Raw genomic sequence first — 7,956 nt, 5'->3', positions numbered from 1 at the left:
TTCAAGCTGAGGCCGGTTCCCAAATCCCTGTATGCCCAGACTCAGAGAACTGAGTTGTCGGAATTCACAGCTCTGCCCTGAGTGTCAGGGCTGGGAGAGGTCTTGAAAATTCTCCACTGCAACTTCCCACCTCCTGCTACCTCCGGTTCACATGTAACGGAAGAGGAAAGTGACCTGAACCATTCAAAAAGAGCACACTAGTGGGGGACTCAGGTGATCCCACAGGGAAGGGCCCCAAAGTTGGGGAGGCAGCAGCCTGGAGAGATCCAGAGAGCGGGAGAGCTCGGGGGATGGGAAGCACTGTGGGAAGAAGACCTTGAAGGCTTGCTTTTGCAGCTGGAAGCCAGAATTCCTGGGCAGACATGGGGATTCACTCAGCTTCAATCACAAATCTGGGAAGAAGCTTAGAGCCTATCAAACCAAGGCGATTTCTCAAATGTCAGTCAAAAGTAAGGATAAATCAGTGGGGTTTGTCCTCAACTACTTTTTTTTTTAAACCTTAAGTGTTATCTCTACTGAACACACAGCACAGAGACATTTGTCAGGGTTGATTCCTGGGCCCTTCTAAAGCACCACGTGGATATGGAAGAGAATTCACACATCCTGAGAGCAAAGGATGAGTGAGGGGCTGATTGCAGCTGGATTCCAGCTGTAGGAGCAACCTGAGGGAATGACTTCACAGCTCCCAACCAGGTCACTGCCCTCACTTCTTACCCTGCAGGGGCAACTGTGGCCCATTAAGTCCCTCTTCCTGCCTGGAGTGTGGGGTGGGGATCTAAGCTCCAGACTCTTCTCAGCTGTCAGGTCCTGGGCCAGGAGCAGTCATTAATAACAAGCCCTCATCTCTACCTGAGGCCTCCAGCCAGCCTCAAAACCCCAAACTCTTAGAGCAGACAGCTTCTCTTCCAGCAGAGTGCTTTAATTCATTCCCCAGACCCAGGGAAAATCTCAGGACTCTAACAGCTTTCAACCAACCAGCTTATCGGTTAAGCTGTTACAAAAACTCAGATAAGGATAATCAGGAGGCACAGCCCAATTACCCTCCACTGTTCCTTAAAACAGTAAAGCCCTCTCTCAGCCTTCCCTCCCCGTTTATGTTTTCCACAGAAGCACAACTCTGTTATCAAGCACCGAACATTCAGTGCAGGACCCGGTTTATAATCGAAGTGAGACAAGCCAAATCCTCTGCAGGGTTGAAGGAGGGGCAGCTGCCATTTGGCCCACAGGGATCCCTGCCAGGACACCCCGGGTTCTTACTTGTGGAACATCTTGTGAATCCATAGCCTGCTGTTCGGACGTGCCAGCTATCGGTGCTGCTGTCTGAGGAAGACAGGATTTCTGTCTGGAAGCGAGAGTGAGCCCAAGTGATTGTAGCTAATCAGGACTCTGGGCTTGTAGAGGAAGAGTGCTTTTAAGGAGGCCTGAAAGTCCCACTCCAGCCCTCTGCAGTCGCCATCTGAGGATAAACAGCGGGAATGAGTGTCACTGGAAAAGAGAGAGGACAACGCTGCAGTGTACTTGTGGCTTCCTACAACTCCCCTGACAGCACCCTTCCTTCTCTGTCCTCAGAACCCAGCCTCGGACTTGAGTGTCTGGCCCAGCGATAGTACAAGCCCTTCTCTCTGGATCCTGGAACTCTTCCGGTCTCTAAAAAGAAACCACCCTCTGCCTAGGCCCTGCATGTCATAACTACAATGATAAAACTGCTCAAAGTGGGCAATAAGCAAACCTTTTGGACTCCTCTACTTTCCTTTACATAAAACTGTTTTCCGGGGCACCTGGGTGGCTCATTGGGTTAAAACCTCTGCCTTCATCGAGCCCCATATCGGACTCTCTGCTCAGCAGGGAGCCTGCTTCCCCCCTCTCTCTGCCTGCCTCTTTGCCTAGTTGTGATTTCTGTCAAGTAAATAAATACAATCTTAAAAAAAAAACTGTTTTCCTACGCTATTTCTTTAGATGAAATTCTAAGTACAAAACAGGGAGACACTTTTGTTATTTGGGAACGGTTCACGTTAAGTGTAGTGAGGGACTGAGAGATTAGTGGTATGAATTAGTACAGGATCTCTGAGAAGCAGTTGCCCAGCAGGATTTGCATTAAAGGTATTAGGGGAAATGCCTGAGACAGGAAATGGGAGGGTGACAGGCTGACAGAGTTGGTGTGACCCAAGTGAAAGAAGGATTAAAGGAAGGTTGAGGGAGTGGAACGTTTCTGAGGAAATTCAGGAGGGAGGTTGAGGAATCCTCAAGCCAAGATCACTCTTCAGAGCAGGCCTTGCCTTCGCATCCTTGGCACAGGGATACTAAGTCAGCGGCAGGCAGCCTGTGGGCAGCACGGCCTCTGACTGAATGCTGTGAGGGATTTCAGAGTGACACAGTGGGAGCCCCGGGTCAACCAGCTGTGGGAGATTTGGGGGATGGATTCTCATGGTCGTGTATGTACATTCAATAAATTTGTCAGAAATGTTTTTATGTCTGCACTCAGTGACTACTTACTGACTAACGGAGGGAGGTTATCCAAGGTGCCTGTCAGCCAATGGCAAGGTGGTCAACCAGGTTTCCAACAGGCCTGCTAAGGATTTTGCTGAGAGCAGAGCTGGGGAGTGGGTGGCTGTCCTATATCTGAACACAGTGGAGGAAATGCCTGTCTCCCAGAGGTGACAACAGGAGCCCGCTCAGGGTTGTCCAGCCTAAGATATGTGGACAAGAAGAACAACAATCAGAAACCCACATGAGTTTCTCAAATGTCTAAACATGGAGTTACCCTGTGATGCAGTGATTTTGTTCCTGGGTGTATACGCAAGAGAAATAAAAGCAAATATCCACACCAAAACTCATATGCAAATGTTTTAAAAAAAAAAAAAAGGCATTATTCACCAAAGCCAAGATGTGGAAACAACCGGAGTGTCTGTCGGCTGATGAATGGATAAATAATATGTAGTACAGACATACCGTGGAATATTCAACCATAAAAAGGAATGGAACACTGATACGCGCTGCCTGGATGAACCTTGAAAACAGTAGGCTGAGGAGAGATGTCAGATGCAAAAGGCCTCCTGCTGGAGGGTTGGGGGCTTCTAAAGAAGGGACATGGAGTTTCTCTGTGAGGTGATGAAATGTTCTAAAATGGGCTGTGGTCTGGTTACACATAACGGTGAAGTGAACTAAAAACATTAAATTGTGCAATTGAAATGGGTGCAGTCGACGGTTTGAGAATTATATCTCAGTAAAGCTGTTTAAAAAAAATCTGTGAGAGCCTCGCCACTAAGAGCCATCGCTTGTGGGCAGGGAGGGGGTGTGTAGGGAGAGCTTGGGAATGTGGACTCAGCTGCTGAGCTGCAGGAAGCAACAGTCTTCTTTTCCTGCCAGTCCTGACGCGCCTCCCGATCTCCTCAGGCAGCTCCAGGGGCGCTCCTTAGGGTGTGGCTGGGCTAGCACCAGTGGTTCTTGCTGAACCGACTGAAAGAGTAAAGGAGGAATGAAGGTGAGGTCTTGGTGGCAACAGGGACAAAAACTTGGCAGTCTAGCCTCAGGCCCCAAACTCTGCCTCCAGGCACCTCACATCTCCTTCCAGACAGGTGACTGGAAGTCAGGTGCCTAGGTCCCATTTCTGACTTCATATGCCACCCCAGGCCAGGCCCTTCCTGGCTATGCAACTAATTTTTCTCCCAGATCCCCATCTGGGGGAACACCCAGCCCTAGGACTTTGGAGGGAGGTGACAGACACCAGGCCTTCCTACCACAGCCTTGACCTCACCCCAAACAGCCTCTAAATCCTCTGGAGATCTATCCCCTTGAGCAGCCGTGGTCCACTGTTAAAGTGAAATGCCCTTGGGAGGATGAATGGTCTGAGTTAGCTGTCACTTGAGGAAAAGAAAGTTCTCATTTTCCTGGGCAAGTTTCCTGGACAAGTTTCTCATTATCCTGTAGCCATGCCAACGAGGAACCACCATAAAGGACTTTAAACCATTTAATCAATGACAGCTCATCTCCCTTTTACTGAACAATGACGGTTTGCCTCAGTGACCACACTTCTGTAACCCAGCCAGTCAGCCCCAGCCACGCTCTGCATCATCCACCAATCCCCAAACTCTGCCTCCTCTCAGTGTGTCCATCACTGACCTTCATACCTCCCAGCACCTTATAGAAGACCCTCGCTCCCCTCAAAGGGATCACACCTTGTAGGCATTGCTCTGCTCTCAAGTAATAGATCCAGCTTTTTGTTTCAGATACTGAGACAGGGTATCTTCCATAGACACACTCATACTCTGGAATATCCCCTTCCTGGGAGTAATTTATCCTCACTTCTAAAGCCATTGCTCCAGTATTGTTGGTGAATTAGAAAAAGGCCAACTCCGGGGCACCCCAGGGGCTCAGTGGGTTAAAGCCTCTGCCTTTAGCTCAGGTCATGTTCCCAGGGTCCTGGGATCGAGCCCCACATCAGACTCTCTGCTCAGCAGGGAGCCTGCTTCCCTTCCTCTCTCTCTGCCTGCCTCTCTACCTACTTGTGGTCTCTGTCAAATAAATAAATAAAATCTTTAAAAAAAAGGGAAAAAGAAAAAGGCCAACTCTTCTAGACAAGCCCCAGTGAAGACTAGATTTCAACTCCTTCAGCTGGGAAATGAAGCAGTCAGTCCACAGTTTGCACAACCGTATACAGCAACCCTGCTCACCCCTCATACTTGGTCAGCCAGTGAGTGCTGCCCATTCTACCTCCTAAATACAGTTTCCAATCACAGTCTCAGTGTCAGACCTCATCGTTTCTCATCTGAACTGGTACAGTAGTAGTCTGTAACTGGCATCCACAACTCCAGTCTGGGAATCAGGAAGTGACCCTCACCGGACCCTGAATCTGCCTGCACCTTGATCCTGGGCATCTCAGCCTCCAGAACTGTGAAGAGCAAATTTCTGTTATTTATAAACAGCCCAAACAGACCAATTCAGTCCCCTTACCCAAGGCTCTCCCTGATTCTTCTACTAGGTCTGACCACTCCCTGCCAGGCTGGGTCCTCCCACAGCACCTCCCAAACCCCCTCAGGGGCATAGCTGGATGATAGACAGCTCATCTCTCCTCCCCCCTACCTTTGTTTCCTCTCCAGCCAGCCAGTGAACCCTGCACGGGAGAGCAAGAGCAAGGCTGACTTTCATCTCTTTGTAACCAGTCGTTGTGAACTGAAGGATGGGACCTGGGGCAAAGAGTGATAATTCCAACTCCAGCACTTAATGCTGTTGAAAACTAAAGCAAGTTACGTGACTTTTCCCACCTTTGGTTTCCCGGTCTGTAAAGCCTGTAAAGCGTGGAGAACAATAGCCCCTGTTTAGCACCTTCCAGGAACAGGAGGGCAGGGATGGAGGCCTCACGGGTTTGGGTTCTCAGCTGAGGTAGAGGGAGATAACAGGGGCTGTATCCACAAAGGCCAGAGTGGGGTGTAATTACCTCCAGGACTCGTCACCCTTAATCCAGTCTGGGCTTCACGACAATCACAGAAATGGATTCCTTAACAATAAAAAGTAATAATATAACTTAAAAAAAAAAAAAATCTCCCTGACTTTGCACGGCGTGGTTGTGAGGCCGTGGCCGGATGCCGCCAGTGAAGCCTGGCTCTGGGAGCGCTCATCCATGCTGGGTCTCCTTGCTATGACCATGAAGAGTCCCTGGCACAGAGACGACTGCTAAATGTCACCTTCCTCTCTTCCTCTCTGCCACAATGCCCGATATACTCAGCAGTAGTGTGTATCGGCTGACTAAATGGAGGACCAATACTTCTACTAAAGTACAAGCTCCTTCAGTTATTTTCCCAGACTGCAATGTGCAAAAACTCCCTATGAAAATCCAGACTCTTTATTCTGACCCTCAGGCCCTTCAGGATCTGCTCCCAAGATAGCCCTCTGACAGCGATCCTGACCCTCTCCTGCACCTCCCGGTGAGCTCTGCTCATGTCACGTAACCATTTGACAAGTAGGAGTACTGCACACCTACTAAATGCAGACACTGACGAAGGCTCTGAGGACACAAGAGTGGACCAGACATGGTCCCTGTCCTCAGGGGGTCCAGCAGTCAAGGAGGAGGCAGGGATTGGCGCCTGGGTGGCTCAGTCAGTTAAGCGTCTGCCTTCGGTTCAGGTCATGATCTCAGGGTCCTGGAATCGAGTCCAGCATTGGGCTCTGTGCACCATGGGGAGTCTGCTTGTCCCTCTCCCTCTGCCCATCACCCCCACTAGTGCTCTCTCGCTCTCTCTCTCGCTCTGCTCTCTCTCAAATATTTTTTTTTTTTAAAGGAAGAGACACAGGGGCGCCTGGGTGGCTCAGTGGGTTAAGCCTCTGCCTTCAGCTCAGGTCATGATCTCAGGGTCCTGGGATTGAGCCCCACGTCGGACTCTCCGCTCAGCGGGGAGCCTGCTTCCCTTCCTCTCTCTCTGCCTGCCTCTCTGCCTGCTTGTGATCTGTCTGTCAAATAAATAAATAAAAATCTTAAAAAAAAAAAAAGAGACACAGAAGCAAAAAGCATTTCTATGAATTGAGCTTCAGTGAGCATTCGAGTTCTGAGGTCCTGAAGAGAATGAGATACATCTTCGATTTACAGATGAGAAGACTGAAAAGTTTTGTGCTTGTCTCAGCCGCAGTAACCCGTATGTTTCTTTTGTTGTTGTTGTTGTTATTGTTGTTGTCTTAAGATTTTTTAAATTTATTTGTTTTTTGAGAGAGGGTGCACACATACACACGCACACACACAGTGGGGGGGGGGCAGTGGTGGAGAAGGGGCAGAGGGAGAGGGAAAGAATCCCAGGCAGACTCCCCGCAGAGCACGGAGCCTTACCTGGGGCCATTCCACGACCCTGAGACCATGACTGGAGTGGAAGCCAAGAGTGAGATGCTCAGCCAACTGAGCCACCCAGGAGCCCATAACCTGTAGGTCTCTTAAGAGTAGGAGAGCCTTCAAACATCTTTATGTACCTCCATATGCTAACTTAGCACAGTGTCTTGCATATAATTAGTGCTCAAGAAATAACTTTTGGGGGTCGCCTGGCTGGCTCAGTCAGTTAAGTGATTGCTTTCGGCTCAGGTCATGATCCCAGAGTCCTGGGACTGAGTCCCACATCAGGCTCCTTGCTCAGCAGGGAGCCTGGTTCTTCCTCTCCCTCTGCTGCTTCTCCTGTTTGTGTTTTCTCTGTTCATCTCTCTCAAATAAATAAATAAAATCTTTATTTAAAAAAAAAAAAAGAAAGAACTTTTGGGTATGTAACTGAGTTAAATTGATCAGAACCAGTCCTCTCAACACCAAAGATTCAGAGGCAGCTCACTGCCTACCCCGTATCAGTTCTTCCTTTCTACCTTAGCAATAGAACTCCCACTGGGAGGAAGGGGGTGGGCTGCAATGTTCCCGACTAAAAGGCTATAGTTCTCAGCCCCTCTGCAGTTAAGTTTGGCCAAATTATTAAATTCTAGCCAATCAGATGTGAGTAGAACTGGCTTAAAGGGAGCTGACTTGGCTGGGAGTGCCCCCTTGGCTCCATCTTACTGAGTCTGGGCCTTGACCTAGACTGAATGCGATGGCTGGAGCTCCTGCACCCCATCTTTGGAGCATGAGGTGACACCGAAGATGGAAGTCATACACCAGGGAGGGTAGAGCAGAAAAAGAGAACACCTAGGACCCTGAGGACTCTATGGAGCCACCATATTAGCCCACCTACCTCCTGACTTGCCGAATGTGAAGAATTAATCCTGTGTGTTTGAGCTACTATCTTGAGGTCTCCATGTTAGCAGCTGTACACAATTCATTCCTGATACAGAGGTCCCTGACAAGAATGGGAGGTTGGAAGTAGTAGGTGGGGAAATGCCTAATTTTGCAGTAAGAATGAATTTGGGGGCATCAGGATGCCAGGTTAGAGTGGCGATCACATGGTCTCTGCTCACCCACACTCCCTCCTGCCTGTCACGGTCACGTCCTGTCAGGTGACA

This window comes from Lutra lutra, chromosome 14 (assembly GCF_902655055.1).
Source record: "Lutra lutra chromosome 14, mLutLut1.2, whole genome shotgun sequence".
NCBI classification, from domain to species: domain Eukaryota; kingdom Metazoa; phylum Chordata; class Mammalia; order Carnivora; family Mustelidae; genus Lutra; species Lutra lutra.
This window is presented reverse-complemented; position numbering follows the sequence as displayed.